The 18,990-nt window shown below is 38.2% G+C and overlaps 1 long non-coding RNA gene across 1 annotated transcript; it reads right to left on the bottom strand.

Moving 5' to 3' along the window:
• Positions 1 to 1,428: 1,428 nt before the first annotated feature.
• Positions 1,429 to 2,204, bottom strand: LOC133729092 (uncharacterized). Its single transcript, XR_009856236.1, has 3 exons — positions 2,081 to 2,204; positions 1,783 to 1,836; positions 1,429 to 1,673 (listed from the first exon to the last, which is right to left on the bottom strand). It is a non-coding gene; the product is annotated as an uncharacterized LOC133729092 (long non-coding RNA).
• Between the last annotated feature and the right edge of the window lie 16,786 nt (positions 2,205 to 18,990).

Here is an 18,990-nt window from a genome sequence, read left to right as displayed (position 1 = left end):
ACGGGCTACATTTTAATTTGATAAGGTGTGGTGGTGTTTGGACTTTAAATTTGGGCCAGTTGGTTAAGCCTATACAGAAGAGATCTACTCATATGGGTCTGATGTACAAATCCAACATTTTTTGTGACTGGGCTCCCACGACATCTTGCACAAGCGTGGGCTTGGGTTCATCTTAAACTTTGTTCTTTGATTTTTTTTTTTGGTTGGCAGTGCAAGTCATTTTAAATATGGAGTCTTCGACCGTAGAAAAAACATAGAAAAGTAGCGAAGTTGAGAATGCTCCTCCAGATGGAAACATTCTCCGGATTGTTTGTTGTGGCTTCAATTGGGTTGCAGATGATACATCATGTACGACCATATAAAATGTACATTCTGACATAATCTAGTCAATAGTTATGATTTTCATATGGATGCGGTTACTACCACCATATCATTTTCTTTAGGGTCTTTCTAAATGTACCCAACAAATTTCTATATAGACTCAGCAAAATTTATTTGTTTATAAATATTTCTAATTAAACCACCTAAATTCCCATATTAACTTTTTCTTGTACCGCTAAAGAAACAAGCCAACGAGGCGATGAAAACTTCCCAGCTTCATACCAATCTTCTTCGGCCGTTTCTGGAATTCCTGAAACGATCCCGATATCTACATACCTATATGAACATGGGAGCATGCTTAAGAAAATGTTCTTTATGTTTAGCAACTAACAAAATGTCACTATGCCAAAAACATTATCAGACGACAGATGGAAACCGTTGTGGGATATGGAGAGCCACCGTTGTAGACCGAGCCGCTGTCTGATGAAAATTCAGACAACGGTGGAACACAGTTGTCTGAGAAACATACAGACAACGTGTATGTGTTAAACGTGTTGTGTGATACTCGACAGATGGCTCGGCAGATGCCAGGCGCAGCTGGGCGGCAGTTGCGGCGCTGCCTTCAAACAACAGTGCTAGTTTTGAAGCTGTTGTATGTTGAGCTTCTCAAACAACAGACTTTTATTTTGTGTGTTGTCTGATTGATATTCAAACTTCAGTTCTTGGACTATATCTGTTGTCTGATTAACATTGGGACAACAGAATTCAATTTCTTCTATTGTCTAATTAAAATTGCAACAACAGAGTTTAATTGCTTCCATTGTGTGAGTGCAGATTAGAAGACAGTGATTTGTTAAAAACCGATGTTATATATGAATGATTGCAGTGTGATTTGTCCCCATTTTTGGCCATTCAGACAGTGGGCAGTTATCATTATATCTATTATGTTGTCTGATTGTTTGAATATCCCATTCCTGAATTAAATTGTGCATTTGATCCATTTACACACCAAATATAAACATTGCAAACCATCAAATATAAACATTGCAAACCACTAATCATTGAACCCAACATTTTAAACAAGAAAAGCATTCTAGTGCATACCCATCCACTTAACACATCAAAAAGCTGATACATATATATCTATTGTTCCAAAACATGCAACACATGGTGCATGACAATGTACCAACAGAGAAGCACAAAAAAGGATGCTTTCCTTAGCAAAAAAGGACCAGCAACAAGCCTATCTTTTGACAGTTCCATTCCCACAGCCCACAACACCAATAAGTGAAGGATCAACAAATGCAACCATGTCCACCATTTCATATGCCTTCAACTGATCATAGAGGTACCTAATAACAAAAATTTACAGTAAGTCATTGGGTTTCAGCAACTATACTTCTTATCGAAGCATTGGGGGGAGAGCACATATATATAAAGAACTGAATATATATTTTCTACCTCTGGTACACGGCAATGCAAGTTCCAGTGGTCAAAGACTCGCCCATATAATACCTGCAAATAAGAAAGAAAAAAAACTATCAGATTGACAGGGCTTATACTCTTAAGGCATGGTAATGATCCTAATTAAAGAGACATAACCAAAACCGTCTGTGTTATATCTTTTAAAACACACACAACCTAGCTTTGTTATATCATATTTAAAGTGTTATAAAAAGACATTCAACCCCAGACTTAAAATTACAACCTAGCTCATACGTGTAAGGAAACTGAAGGAACAATCATCATATAAGCTTACTTGAGAAACACCATATGTGTACCAGTACGTGGTCAAACGTGTTGGTGACCTGACCAAACAAAGGTGAGAAAGTTAAACAATGTCTAAATATCTATCATGACTTAAGAACATAGGAACACGAAAAATGACAAACAACCACCTAGTAGAAGAAGCCAGGATCCTTGTCAAGGCATGTTATCAAAAATCTCCCCTCAAAGTCTCAAGCAAATACATATTTATAGATGCAAGTGAGGTAGAAACTGCAGCATACCATCAACAATCCAACCACTTCCATGTTATGTAAGAGAACTGATGTAGTACTTATTATATAACTCAGTTGTCTTACTACTTCCATGGTGGATAAGCTTTTAAAAAAAAAAAAAAGGACAAGCGGTGGAATAAAGCAAGCAGACCAAGTGGTGGTGTTCCAAACTTGCAGCAACAAATTCATCTCCTTGTGGTCATGTCTTTTGTTGACAAGTTTTGGCGGTGGAAAGTGATCAAGACACATGAAGACAAAACTTCATATATAATTAAGCCCTACTCTATAAACTATAGCATGCTGCAGCTTCATTTTGAAATGGGAATTAAATGGCAAAATGACAAGAGCCAATGTCCAGATCATTGGAAAAGAAACATAAAGCATACAATGGAGTTGGTGATGCAGTTAAATATGCTTAATTGAAGCGTGTTGTGTTCGGGCAATTTCAATTGGTGTCACAATAACAAATATAGAAAGGAAACATTATATTATATTAAGCTGTGTCTACCTTTTTGTGTTCTGTAGAGGGAAGAATTAACATCAAGAAGGGTTTTGTTAGAACTTAGATAGCAAAATTGCATACCCATCTTCCCTTGGTGTTAAAGGTTTAATCTTTCTGTCCCTAAAAATTGCAGAGAGAAAGAGAGAGATGTACGACCTCGGCCACGAAGGTAATCTCCATGTTCTCTGACAAGTGAGGTGGTTTTGCTTGACAAGTAAAGAGAGCTATACAAGACATGTGCCATATAGATTATCTAAAGATTGAGTAGGAGTATGAAATCTTTATAAATCTTGATTCTACAAGAAAAGTAGAACAATGTTCTTTTCGTTAAAAGTAAAATAAAGATGACATGGTAACCAATTTCAATTAGGTCTTCGAAAAACAGAGTAATGTATCCACATTTGTTTCTAGTCTTCTCAAGACCCACATTTCTTTTTTGGCACAGCCCTTTAACTAAGTAGAACATTGTGAGAGCAGCAAGTGGAAATGGTTTACTATCCTTTAGTGTCATTATCTTCTAATGCATATGAACTACCAAGCAATTTAAGGGCCAACAGAAACCTTCTTGTAGTTATGCTTTGTATGTAGGTTTAATAGCTTTTAAGTTTTAACCTTCCGATAAAAAAAAATAATAATAAATAAAAAAAATAAAAAAAAAATAAAAAACCGACTAATGTAAAATGCCTAAACCTTGAGAAAATCAAACAAATTTAAAAGAGTAAAAATAAAAAGTACAAAACAAAAAACAAAAGAAAGCGCCATACCATGACTTTGGACCTCCAATGGAAGTGTTTGGGCCTTGATAATCATATACTATCAGTTCGCTGTCAAAAGGCAAGGGAACATGAAAAGTAAAATATCAGATCTTTGAAATGCCCACATACTATCACTGCAAGATAACCCCGACTTCTCTGTAATGGAAATTTGCTTATAAGAATGATGCAGCACAAACATCTCAGGATTACAAAGACCCTCATGATTTATACACTTAGACCAACTCTATTAGAATAGACTGAACAAAAGAATTTGAATCCTCAAGCTACAACTATGTAATAAGCAAACATGAACGACGACATTCTGAAAATGCAGAACAACAATCTTGGCAATGTTATTAGAAAAGATGAATCCTTATTGAATTCTTATAGATCTAAAGGGTTGTCTCTATGGCAATTAGCCACTCCGAAACAAAAGGCACCATTCATCATTGTATTGTCCACCTCTAATATTTACTTCTTTTCTACTATGATATAGTAAGGAAGACAGATTACCTAGTTCCAGAATACAATCATCAGCAAGTGAATCAAAAAATTTAAAAATGAAAAATCTAGACCCTTTTGCATAGACATAACAATTTAGCTTCAACAACTCAGGAAGGCTCCCTCAAATTGGAAATTAAACAACTTGAAAAATAGTACCATAGTAAGAGATGACATGTTCGAAAGAGATTCATTGTCTTTCTTGATCTCACAATTTCTAGATCAAGTGATTGAAATAATTTACACAAAAGACATAAATAAAATAAGAGTATTCTGTTAAATAAAATACAGTACCAAACAAAACCACATGGCAAGGATCAAAATCAAGCTGGAGAGCCCCCTTTAGCTCACTATCTTAAACATTTAATGGCTTCAAGTGTATCCAGAACCTTGGTGCCCAACCACATCCTTTTGTTATGACCGCCCACGATTAAAATATGTTCTAAGTAGATAATGATACTAAACTTTCATGAAGTATAGGAAAATAAATTGCCTTTATTTAGGTAACTTCATATCTCCTATGAAATTTACAATATCATGATAGCTCGACATTTACTACCTATTTCAATTTGGTTAAATTTAACCAAAAAATACATTACTATGAAGTATAATATGAACATTATAATGCAGTCTCATTCGAAACCAATAAGGGAAAACAAAGCATAAAATTGGAAAATTGTAAGTAGAAAACCTAAGCTCAGAACAAAAAGTTCTGGGGGAAAAAGAGAACACCTAGCAGAACCCATGTCATTTCTCTTGGCAACATCTTCAATTGCTTTTCTATTCTCTTTGTATATCTGAAGCAAAAGCCCAAAGAAAACCAACATTCAACACACCCATTAATCCAAATTCCATCATCCAGAAATCCAAACCATCATACAGGCATGCACAGAGTACCCAAATTTAAACACAACTGTACAAAATATAGTACATTCAAATATTCAGATATTTACAATCATTGGAAAGAGAAATTGCACCACAATTATCAGTACAAATCAAAAAGAAGACATATCAAAATGAATCCAATTTCAATCAGTCGAGATGGGTGTTCACAAAAGGAGCCAAATTTACCTCAGTACTCAAGCAGAGCAACCTTTGATTCTTAAAAAGAAACGCAATTTCACCAAAGCTAATGATGAAACAAGTAAAACTTACAAGACCCATTGATTATACTTGAATAAAAGGCAGCAAGAAGCAAACCAATTCATGCCAGCTTGGATCCACTGCTGTTCTTCCAGCCAAATCGGAATCGTCCCTCAACGTAAGACTCCATAGCCCAAGAAGTCGTTTCTCTTCGCTGCTCGAAGAACAAGAATTGAAAACTGGAAAAACAGAAAAAAATCGAAGTCGATTAATTAGTGAGATTGTAGTACCTTCGGCTTCAGTAATAGAGATAGTGGAGAGTCTGATGAATCGATCTCTTAAAGCTCACTCACTGAATCGAAGTGAACGGAGTCGAAGATGAGGTCGGAGAGGTGGGTAGTGCGGTGGTTTATGAGGGGGTCGCGAATGAGTTTGAGACAGCGAGTTAGGGTTTCAATGATTGAAGAAGCCCGAGAAACCACCCCCCCCCTTTTTTCCTCGTCCTTCAAATCTCCAAATTGAAAACCCTAATTGAGTATATCGAACCCTAATCGAGTGTATTTAGAAGATGGGTTTTGAGGAGAAGATGGGTTTCAAGAAGAAGATGGGTTTGATTCTTTAAGAGAAGAAGAGGGGTTCTGCTTTGAGAAGAAGAAAATGGGTTTTGTTGTTTCTCTCGAAGACTAGCTGGCTAAATGTTGGAAACAGCTAAGTGGGATGAGGGAAAAGGGGCCTTAAGTTTAGTTTTTGATTTGTATAACCAATTCAGACAACACACAAAATAATTTCGGTTGTTTGATAATATACAATGAAATTTCAGCTTAGAGATCCTACTATCAAATCTCCCGCCTAGTGCAAAGGGACAAACTCATTTTTCCCGCCTAGGATTACCATCGCACATTCACACAACAAAAATAAGTCATTCTGCTGTAGGAGCTTACAATCGTGTACCAGCATTTCACTCAAATATTGGCCTTTTTGGGGCTACTCACTCACATTTTGGGGTACATGTGATTTTCTTCCAAACTTGCACAACGGAAACAAAAAAATGCGTTGTATGTTATTTTGCAACTTACTCTCATACAACATATACAACAATACTGTTGTGCAAGGTGAGTCAAAATTTCGACCCAAATTTGAGCAAGGTGAGGGGGAAATTTTTTTTACATTCAGACAACAGACAAATCCTTAAAACTGTTGTACAATAATCTTGGACCCAAAAAAATTGATGTACGACCTCCTTATACAACGCCAATCTCATTAAACCTGTTGTGTGAAGCAGTTTCAGTGATCACACAACGGAATTTTTTTTTTCGTTGTCTAAAAAGTGTAGTGTGATGCAGTTTTTGGCATAGTGTGTACTTGGCACACAAAGTAAAACAAAGTTGAGCTGCAACTTACCCAGGTTCATTCGATGCATCTTCTGGCTCGACAAATAACATGAACATATCCTTCTTCGGCTCATTTTCCGGGTCTTCCAAAATATCACCCTTTGATCAAAGAGGAGTAAAATTTAGAACTGAAACAGCAAGCAAAATGACCCAAAAGATTCCAATAGCAAAATCCCCCAGAGCACACCGAAACCCATTTGGCACCTGTATACACCATAACACCCAGACCCAGAACAAGCCATTCTTTGGTCTAAGAAACCCATTCTGGTACGAATCGAACACACCCAAAATCCCAGAACCCGAAACCAAGCGCCAGCAATTTAATTTTTGTCCTCCATCTCTCTCACCAAGCACGGCCATAGCCTCGTCTCTCCAATGGAAAATTCTGAGGCAGCAGTGAAGCCGAACTCGTCTAAGTAAAGCTGTGCCTATAATTCCCTTGATTGATTCTCTTGTAAAAGTTTGAATGGGAGACAATGGGCTTAACACTCGTCCTTTGCTGGGTACAAGATAAGGGCAGTTTGGGAAATTAGGTGGTTTAATTAAAAATATTTATAAACAATTAAATTTGCTGGGTCTATATAGAAATTTGCTGGGTACATTTAGAAAGACCCTTTCTTTATTCACCATATTTGCTCATTACACCCTACATTTTAATTTCAATTATTAAATTTACTTATCTAACCCATTTTTGTTTTCAAGAATATCCTCAAACGACATATCCAATTAAAAAGATTTTTTTTTTTTTAACGAAAATCTATCATTTGATCTATACCACTAAAAAAACTAAAATCTATTAAATTTTCCTAATAAAATCATAATATCATTTACTTCCATTTTTTTTAGTTTTTCTCTTTCAGTTTCGATGTTTGTCTATTTCAATCCATGTCAAAAGATTAGTAAGTTAACAACAATGAGCAATGAAGAAGAGATTGATTTTTTTTCTTTTCGTGTTTTAAATTTTTACTTTCGGTGTTCACAAAGGGTATTGCAAATATTTTGATGAAGTTAATACTAATGGTTTTGTGAATTGAATAAATTAACAATGACAAAGCAACAAAAAGACGGAAAAAAAAAACTCAAATTTGAGTGGAGAAGATGAAGACTAGAAGACTAATATTATCCAATGAGAAATTAGATAGTCTTTGTATTTAATTAATTTGCTATGTATTTATTTTTCTTACAGATTTGGATTTTAGAAAATTAGTGTACTTATTAGTCATTTTACACTTGGGTAACATAGTCTTTCAATAATTCAAATGTTTGTAGGATGAACTAAGAAATGGCAGGGTGGCAATAGCCGCATCCTTTTCATATACCCTAAAATCATGAAAATAACTCAATTTTAATTATATTGCAGAATAATTATTAAACTCTCTTATTTCACTAAAAAATGTTGTCCGGGAAGATTTTTTTTTTTTTACCGCAAAATCATGAAGTTTTTTTTCTTTCCCATTATTCAAATTTGAGTTTCAACCTTCCTCTCCCATCTCTCTGTCTCATATGGTAGCTAATCTCTCAAAGATAAAATGTTTTATCTTCACTCATTCCTCACCATTTACCTATTTTCTCTTAATTTTTCTCTCTACAACTCCCTCTCCCATAATCCAAATTTCACCTCCATAAAACTCCATCTTATCAACACCACCATTTCCAATCCTTAACTCTATTTCTCCACTACATCCAATTTTTCCATCTATCCCGCATATGCATTCAGTTTTGAGATAGATCAAGCATCACCATCTTATCACTCCACCTGCCACCATCAAAGTTCTAAAGGAGAAAAAGAAAGGAGTTTAGCACACTTGAGGAAGCACCACTACCACCACCACCAAATAATTACCATGACAATGCCTTTATGAGCACCCTTTCCATCATCCTCATTTGTGATTTTCACTAGTCATCCCTAAACCTTATTCTTTTGTTGTTAGATGTTTACTATTATTTTAATGTTATTTTATGTCAATATAGGTGAGGACGTAGTACTTTTATTGAGGTAAGGATTGAAAACACTAACCAAACTTACTTGTACGTAATTAATATTGTTTATGAAATTGAAGCAATTCATGTTGTCTCCTTCACATCCTAGGTCAACATTTGAATACATTTACTTAAACTTAATCAACTTGAGTTTATGTATTTTTTATTTCATGAAGTTTCATTTAGAGATTAATTATCTTTAAGCAAAGAAAGCATGAATGCATATCATACATATGTGCATGTAAGGTTAATGAGTTCAAATCACACATAGATAAGATCAGTTTGCTTGCTTGGTTACCTATACACCAAGCATTCTGCATTTAGGACAAATAATTGAGACTTAATCGGTAATTGATTTTAGTATTAACTAGAGAGAATAATAGAATCAAATGAGCTTAAACCTTAGCAATCTTAATTCTTAACCGGATGCTATGAGGTAAGAGCATCTTTAGCAGACTCTCTATTTTGGCTCCTTAGCTATTTTGGAGAGCATATTTAGCTTTTTATCTATTTTAGTAGCTGCACCAGACTCCTAAGTGGCTCTCTATTATAACTTTTAGCTATCTCGCTCCTAAATATAGAGAGCGAGATGAGGCTCTCTATAATTCAAAACATTCCTTTTAAGTTATTTTATGTAATTTATACATTTAAACGATTTAATCTTCATTTAAAAAATAATATAAATTCAAAACTAGCTAAAATAGAGAGCATTGATGCAGACGTAATTCTAAAGTGACTAGCTAAAATGACTTTTTTTTGTAAAAGTAAATTGAGAATTGAAATTGGTCTACTCATTTCATTTCATAGTCCCTTTATATAGGGATCGAGAGAATTACAATGGAAATATCAATTACAATGATGACGTTAAATGCTGATTGATCCGTAATTGTGCTGATTGATGGTAATCGCTGATTCCTTGATTCCCTCTCCATCAGTCGCTTTGACGAAGGCACATAATATGTTTTTCCTTTAACACTCCCCCTTGTGCCAAGTCAAAGATGAAATGGTGCATGAGTTGTTGCCTCACTAAAAACCTTGCCAAGTAACAATAAAAACCTTGTGGGACAAAAAATAAACCTTGGTCGAAGGAAAAGAGCACAACGCACCTTTTACATTTGAGGATGACATGTGTGTGTTAGACTCCCCCTGACGTCTACACCTCCCCCAGATCCTTACATTAATCAAGGGAGCTTGGAAAGTCTTTGCATTCCTATGCTTTTCACATGTTTCTCAAATGTGGCCTTAGGCAATGATTTGGTGAACAAATCTGCCACATTCTCCTCAGACCTTACTTGATTCACTTGAATCTTGAGGAGGGCCTGTTGTTGTTGATTGTAGAAAAACTTTGGCGATATGTGTTTTGTGTTATCACCCTTGATATAACCTAGCTTCATCTGTTCGATGCAAGCTGCATTATCTTCATAAATGCAAGTACGCTCTTCAGTGGTAGAACTCAAACCACTAGTCCCTCGAATATGTGTAATGATAGCTCTTAACCATATACACTCACGAACCGCCTCATGTAGAGCAATGATCTCTGAGTGGTTCGAGGAGGTAACCACAAGGGTTTGCTTGGTTGATCTCCAAGATATCGCCGTGTTCCCAATGATAAATACATAACCAGTTTGGGAACGACCTTTATGTGGGTCAGAGAGGTACCCGACATCAGCAAAACCAACCAAAACGTCATTTGGTGTTTCGGTGTAGTGAGTGGCGCTTTCGCCATCAACATTTTCTTTAGGGATTGCAGTTCTATCTGCGGTCCCTCTTGCCTCTCTGTAGGAAAAGAACAGTCCCAAGTCAATGGTTCCTTTTAGGTATCGGAAAATGTTCTTGATACCATTCCAGTGACGCTGCGTTGGCGCTGAGCTAAATCTAGCTAACAAGTTCACTGAGAATGCAATGTCTGGTCGAGTACATTGGGCTAAGTATAATAATGCGCCTATTGCACTTAGATAGGAAATTTCAGCTCCCAACACCTCTTCGTCATCTTCCTTTGGACGAAATGGATCTTTCCTTGCATCCAAACTTCGACCGATCATGGGAGTGCTAGCAGGATGCGCTTTGTCTATGTTAAATCGCCTGACTTTTGGACATACGCAGACTGGTGGATGAGTATTCCACAAACTCGGTGTTCTAGCTCAAAGCCTAGGCAGAATAGAGTTTTCCCAAGATCCTTCATCTCAAATTCGGATTTCAAGTAGCTTGTGGTTTCTCTTATTTCATCAAGAGTACCTATTATGTTTATATCATCGACATATATAGCTACAATTGCAAATCCGGAACTTGTTTTCTTTATGAATACGCATGGGCATAATTCATCGTTCTTATATCCCTTTCCAATCAAATAGTCACTTAGACGGGTATACCACATCCGCCCGGATTGTTTCAATCCGTAAAGTGAGCGTTTCAACCTAATTGCATACGCACTCCGTGGTTTAGAGTCACTTGACTTGGGTAATGTAAGGCCATCAGGCACTTTCATATATATCTCTGAATCAAGATCCCCATAGAGATATGCAGTAACCACATCCATGAGCTGCATTTCCAGTCCTTCGGAAACTACCAAGCTAACTAAGTAGCGGAACGTTATAATGTCCATTACGGGAGAGTATGTCTCCTCGTAGTCAATTCCAGGGCGTTGTGAGAAACCTTGCGCCACAAGGCGAGCCTTGTACCTCAGGACTTCATTCTTCTCATTACGCTTTCTGACAAAGACCTATTTATGTGCTATAGGCTTTACACTTGGTGGGGTTAGCACTACCGGACCAAATACCTGTCTCTTTGCCAGAGAATCTAATTCTGGCTGGATTGCATTTTTCCATTTAGGCCAATCTGCTCTTTGTTGACATTCTGCAACAGAGCGTGGTTCGATATCATCGTGCTCTATGATTTCTTGAGCAACAGTGTATGCAAATACATCATCAATGTGTATGGAAGACCATTCTATCAACTCATACGCACTCTCATAATCCATTGAGATTTCTTTGTTCTCTGGAATCATTTCAAACATCTGAGCGTCCTCCAGTATTGATTCATGGACATAACTAAAATCAGAGACAATCTCATGAGAGGGATTCTCTACATTGATGATTAATGGATCGGTTTGTGCCTTACTCGCCCTCTTTTTCCTTGGGTGAGTGTCAATCGAACCAAGTGGCCTCCCCCTCTTCCTTTGGGGAGCCACGGCCTCAACCACACCTCCACTAAGTGTGGTTGCAGTGCCTCTATCTACGGCACCGTGCCCCTTGTTGGGGACTTCTAACCTTGCAGGCACATTTGCAGCTGGTATATGTGATCTCGTCACTTTTGCAATATCAGAAAACGCATCAGGCATCGAATCTGTTACGTTCTGAAGATCGATTATTCTTTTCACTTCACTTTCACTTTGTGAAGTGCGGGGATCAAAATGAGACAGAGTGGGGACAAACCACGACAATTCCTGTCGTTCCCTTGAAAAACGACGAGAAGACTGTCTCATCAAAGTGACAATCCGCAAATCTAACGGTAAAGAGATCGCATGTCAAGGGTTCCAAGTAGCGGATAATTGTTGGGAATTCTTATCCAACATAAATACTTAATCGTCTATGAGGACCCATTTTGGTGCGCTGTGGGGGCGCAATAGGCACATATACTGCGCAACCAAATATGCGTAAGTGTGAAATGTCAGGCTCATATCCAGTTACCAACTGGTACGTAGAAAATGGTTGGCTAGCAGTGGGTCTGAAACGAATAAGTAAAGCTGCGTGCAATATTGCATAACCCCATGCAGATATAGGCAGGTTGGTGCGCATAACCAATGCCCTAGCCACCATCTGTAGCCTTTTGATGGTGGCTTCTGCGAGACCATTTTGTGTATGCACATGGGGTACAGTATGCTCTACATCAATCCTAATAGACATGCAATATTCATCAAATGTTTTGATGTAAACTCTCCAGCGTTATCAAGCCTTATAGACTTGATAGGGTGATCAGGGTGGTGAGCCCTTAAATGTATAATCTGTGCTAGGAGTTTTGCAAATGCAGCATTTCTTGTGGACAATAAAGCGACATGTGACCAGTGTGTCGAGGCATCCACCAGAACCATAAAGTGCTTGAATGGTCCGCATTCTGGATGGATAGGTCCACATATATCTCCTTGTATCCTTTGTAAGAATGGAATGTTTTGTTTTGTATCTTTAGCATAGGAAGGTCTCGATCATGTTTTTGCTAAAGAGCAGGCTTTGCAAAACGAGTGATGTGCCTTTGAAATAGTCAATGAGGCATAATGCGAGGGAGGTAGTGCTTCTGGTACTTCAGAAGGCAATGGCTGCATTTGAGCAGTACTAGGACCGACACCTTGCAGTGTGGCGGATTTTTCTCCCATTTTATTTTTCACTCGAAAGAAGGGATGTCCGTGTGAGTTCTTTAAAATACTGATCATCATGTCATCACCGGGGTACCCTAGGCGGTCATGCCAAAGCCTGTATGAGTCAGTGTCCCACATTTCATTGTTGGTGACAGCATAGGATTCAATGATCCGAATCGTAGTGAGGTACAGTCCACTCGGTTGACTCGTAAGTTTCTCTAAAATGTGTTTCCTTCCACATTCATTAGAGGTAATGTAAAGGTATTCGGTTCCATTCTCACAGTGTGTTTCTACATGATAACCGTTGGCACAAATATTTTTGAAACTTAACAAGGTTCGATTAACTCTTGGTGCATACAGAGCATATCTCATATTCTTTAGAGTATTTCTATTTAGGTAGAATGATAATCTTTTCATTCAAATAATTTTTTTCTCTAGATGTATTGCTTTACATCTTTATAGTGCTATTTCGAACCATGTAAATATATGTATAGTAAATAAATTTGAATAAATTCAATGCTTCAGAATAAAATTCGAAATTTATTAATAAGCCAACGATAATCAAATCAAGGTCTTGTTCAGAAATCTAATTCATCAAACCATTATTGAAATAAACTTTAAGACCAAGTAATAGTCTAATTAAAATGAGGCATTATGCCTTCACAACTGTTTTTGGAAAATAAAATAAAAAAAGCAGATCAGTCAAAATCTGGGGCATCAGTTGACTGAGCGAGTTCCTTGTTGCCATTAAAGTATGCAATTGTGAGGTTGACGTCTCGGTCATGGCCTCCTTCTTCCATATAGTGAGCCTCTTGTTCTTTAGACTCCCTATACCTCTTGTAATTGGCTGCTACTCTGTTGCTTGCTTGGCAGTTCTTGTACTAATGCCCAATGACTCCACACCTATAGCATGGTTCATTGCCAACTCTATCCTGTTTGACTGAAGGGTTCTTAGGTGCCCTTTGCACCTTGTTTCCCTGACCACTAGGGCCAGCACCACCATCTCTGCGCCATACATTGGGAGGGCCTCCACGGCCCATATCACGACCCCCACGTCCCTTGCCACGTGGGTAGGGATCAGCACGTCCAACCCCCTTTGCATTGGGGTTCTTTCCACCTTTCACTTTGCCATAATTAGCCTCAGGAATTTTCTTTGTCCCAATGGGCCTGACATTGTTGTTCAAAAGAACCTCATTATGCCTCTCAGCCACTTGCAGTAGGTTGATCAGCTTATTGAAGGTTGTGATTCTTTTGTTGTCATACTCCAGCCTATACTGGTTCGCTAGTATAATTGCTGAAGTAGGAAAAGTGGAAAGAGTCTTCTGGATCATATCATCTTCTGTGAGTTCCTTTCCACATAAATTTAGATGTGCCTTGAGGCGCAACATGTCCTTGTTGAAGTCATTGACCCTTTTGTAGTCAAGCAAGAGGATTTCATTCCACTGAACGGTCAGTTCTGGGAGCAAGGTGTCATGAATGTTTCCAAAACGGCCCTTAAGGGCATCCCACAGTTCTTTAGGTGTCTTCAACTGAAGGTACTCCTAGCGTAGGCTAGGATCAATATGTCGCCTCAGAAACATTAAGGCATTTGCTTTCACCTTGTCAGACGGTCCATCGTCTTTGGGGTCAGTGGGAGTTTTGATGGTGGCATTGTAGTCTTTTGCCACAAAGGCAGTTTCTACATCGGAAACCCAACGATGGTACTCAAGTCCTTCTGAGTCCAAAGTGTCAAATTCAGGTCGAGTTGGATCAGCCATCTACATAAACAAGAGAGAAGAAATAAATTACGCAGTCATAAAGAAATCCACGTGAATTATTTTCCAAACATATGAATTAGATTTCAAGACCAAGATTCGTAATGGTCATATTTTTTTCGATGATATGTGAAAATACTTTATCACGGTAAGTGTGTGTGTATAATGCGCATGAATTTTCATTATCATGGCAAAACACAATTTATGTATAGCATAAGAAATATCCATAGCACGTAATAAAGAATAAAACATAGCATATATGAAAATAAATATATATATATATATATATAGCATGCTCAAAATAAAATATAAACAATAACATAATATAAAGGCATGGGTAGACATAATTATCTAAGCGTAGATAAAACAAAAAACATACTAAAAATTTCATAAATAATAAAAACATCAACAATAAAATATAGAGCATGCTTAAAAATAGTAAACATAAAATGCTCATGCTTTAGGTTCCATGAATATATATAACACATATAATAAGATATATGAAAAATGGAATATGAATAAGGCAGCCAAAAATATATATAAAAAAAAAACATACTTTGTTTCAAGATGATAAAACGATCCTAGCGCACGCGCGTGTTGATGCAGGCTTGCTCTTCTCTTGTTTTTTTTTCTCTCTGGGCCGTAGGGCCTGTTTTTTTTTTTTTTTTTTTTGAGTCTCCTTTTTTTTTCTTTGGTCCGGTCCGTTAATTTGGGCCTGATCACCTCCTCTTTTTTTTTTTCTCTCTTTTTTTTCGCGTCGTCTTTTCTTTCCTCTTTCCGCCTGTTTTTCTGGTTTTCTGGTTTTCTGGGTTACAGGTGGTGGCTGGTTAGGTGCGGATAGCAATGCAGATTGGCTGGCTGGTTGGGTGTGGAGGGCGCTGGGCCGAGGCTGGAGGGGTGAGCTGACGAAAGGTGAGGCCGGCTGTGGGGCTTCGTGGCCGGGAAGGATGAGGCCGGCTGTGTTGCGTGCTGCTGGGATCGGTCGGCGGGGCGCCGGGGCGAAGGTCGGGTCGAGGGCGTCCTGGGTCTGTTCGACGGCGTCGGTGTGGATCCGGAGACTTGGGTGATCCGGTATGGCAGTGGAGCTGTCGTGCGTTGCTGGGTTTGCAGGGGCCGCGCGGGGATGGGCTGCTGTGTCGGTGCTCGGTGCAGCAGCAGGCGATCCGACTGGGCAGGCTGGAGAGATGCTGAGGCCGGGCTGTGGCTGCTGGGATCTGCGAAGGTGGTGTGCTACTGTGGTGACGGCAGAAAAGAAAATAAAAAATTTCTTTTGTTTCTACGTTTTTTTTTTTTTTTTGATTTCGTCAGGAAGAAGAAAGTAACAAAAAAAAAAATTTACTCTGAGCGTGCTGATAACGTGTAAAAGGAAATTGAGAATTGGAATTGGTCTACTCATTTCATTTCATAGTCCCTTTATATATGGAGAGAATTACAACGGAAATATCAATTACAATGATGACGTTAAATGCTGATTGATCCGTAATTGTGCTGATTGATGGTAATCGCTGATTCCTTGATTTCCTCTCTGTCAGTCGCTTTGACGAAGGTACATAATATGTTTTTTCTTTAACATTTTTAGCTACTTTAATTAAAATTTGACTAAAAAATGGCTAGCATTGCTAAAGATGCTCTAAGTTTAACATCATCACATTCAATTGCATTATTACAGACAAGAGGTGGTTAGACAATCAAACTCTAACTTCTCTCCATTTGTTTATTAGCTTAATTAGAGTAATCTAGTTGCATTTGAATTGCTTAATAATTGAAACAGAATTTTAACAACTTTAAGCAAAAATCATCCACTATCACATTGCACATATTCACTACAAGCCTATATTTTTTCTTGTGAACTTAGGATTGTAATTGTATATTTTTTTTCTAGTTTTTCTCTGGGCTCAAACCCTATTTAGTGAGGATATATTTTCCGGATAAGAAAAAAGGATGCGTCTGCTAGGGTTTTCTATCCCTCAACCTCTTTTTCCTCCAAGAGGCGGCGATGACTTCAGCCTCTGTCCATCTCCTCCATCGCGATGTCCATCTTTGGCCATTGCTTCCATTCCTTGCTTTGGTTCTCTAGCATCAACAAGATATCCTTCATGGAGCAAGACAACGTCTCGCGCTCCCAAAATGCTGTTTCCAAACCTTCGATCGCACCAGCGACGATGTTTTGGTCTGAATTCTGTGTACTTAGTGTCGCTGAAGGCGCAACGTGGATGGATCAAGAACGATCATCCCCATAATGAGGCTACCCTCGTCAATCTGATTCCAATCAGATTTGGTGATTGGTGTCGCTATTTGGGTGGTTTCTACTAGGAGTCAGCTTTATGGTGGAGAGGCAGCACGTTAGCACTCCCAACAATTGCATGGTGGCCCTCGATTGCAGTCAAGTTTGCCTAAATCCAAAAGGTACATGCTGATGAAGTCCTGAGCATGTTGTACTCAGGAAAACCTCTTAGGCCTAGCTTGTCGACTACAGTCAGGTTTGCCTAAATCCAAAAAGGTACATGCTGATGAAGTCCTGAGCATGTTGTACTTAGGAAAACCTCTTAGGCCTAGCTTAAAGGGCAAGGAGAAGATGTAGTTTCTTTTATGTTTCTATGCCTATAAACTATGTATCAGATTATGTCATAGATATGGGCTTGCTTTAAATAAGTGAGCGGTAAGTTCGATTATAATTGGTCTATCCCTATGTACCACTGTGGTCTTTACCACGAATCCTTATTCTATCCATTGCGAGGCAGCGAGAAGATATGTAATAACCTTCCTGGCATGAGTTTTATTAATGAAATTATCATTTGTTCAAAAATTAACCCTATTTAGTGAGAGAGATTCTAATTTTTATGGGTTCGACAACCTCTTCTTATCTCATATTCTGTAACTTATACCTCGTACTCTTAAGAGTGACTTCTGTGCTTACAATAAGGGATTCCTTGATATACTCTCCTTGATAACTTAAGCAATAGGAGATACATTGTCTTCAATTATGTATGATAAAGATAGTGTATCGAGTATTCATAACAAGTATTCAAGACCATTTAGTTTAGTGGTATAATTTCCTTTTATGAGTTTGTCTTCCGTTGTTGTTTATTGACATATATTATTATTAAGTAAATTCATCTTGTTTTATATAACAAAACAACAATATTAGCCAATTTGAACTCCATGACCTGTAAGGAAAACAAGCCAAAGACTCTCTCGCCTAAAAACCCTGGTCTTTTGGTCTAGGGTTTGCGAATTCCCCCTCGTCTGGCAGCGCTCCGCATCTGCATAGGCCTAGCCTCGTCATCATTAGGATGCTGCCAGACGGATGATGTTGATCTAAGGTTCTCCGGCTTTTGGGATTTGCAGGGCTTGAGGTTTCCGCTGAGTGATCGGCTTTTGCTTCACTGCCTCTCTGTGGCTTGGGCGGTCGTGGGCACGATTCAAGGAACGGGCGAGCTGAGGTCTGGACTGGTTCTAGGCGGCGGCAACATTGGTGTTGTCAGCATTAGGGTTCTATTGGTGTTGTTGGAGCGCGGGTGTTTTTTGAAGGGCATTGGCGTTGTTCAATCTCGTGTCGTGGCTGCGGCGGCTGTCTGTGTGTGTGATGGTGTTAGGTTGGGAGGTGGCACAGTAAGCTGGACTGGGCCAATAGTTTGGGCCTTGGGTTCTTTTATTTCCCTTTTTTAAGGGAACTCTATGTTACTAGTCTATTCTATTTTCAATAATTCTCTAGGGTTTAGAGAGCTATGCAATTTTCGTGCTTATAGCAAATCTTTTGGAATAGTACCGAATGAGGATTCTTTCAGAATATTACCGAATGAGGATTCACGTTATTTTCTATGTAATTTGATATCTAATTAAGTAATGAGTGGACCTATTGTCTATGTACCACCGTGGGTACTATTATACCTTCTTGTTTATCACTCTGGCTTGAGATGACAGTGGAATGGTATGTTACGGCCACTCTGGCTTGAGATATGAATATATTACCGCCCCTTTGGGCTGATTCAAAAAAACAAAACAACAATATTATAAAATGTGGTTTTAGATTTTTATTTTTTATTTTTAAAAAGAAAAGAAAGAAAAAGCTTCCATTTATTTTCGATCATGTGTTAAATCATTTGCAGATATACAACATCAAGGGGTTCCGGGGTCCCAAATATGTGCAAGACATTTAGGATAGACTCGCAGATTTCACACAAATGTGTGTCTTAATTGTTGCGAAATTTGCAAGTCCCATCCATTGTTAATTGCGGATCAGGAAATTAAAAGGGGATTTTCTTTGCAACCGTTTTCCTTCCATCTTCCTGACATACAGGGGGATACTTTGCTTTGTGATCCATGGCAACTTCTCGATCAATTTCTGTTTAATC

This window comes from Rosa rugosa, chromosome 2, assembly GCF_958449725.1.
Source record: "Rosa rugosa chromosome 2, drRosRugo1.1, whole genome shotgun sequence".
In the NCBI taxonomy this organism is placed as follows: Eukaryota; Viridiplantae; Streptophyta; class Magnoliopsida; order Rosales; family Rosaceae; genus Rosa; species Rosa rugosa.
This window is presented reverse-complemented; position numbering and strand designations above follow the sequence as displayed.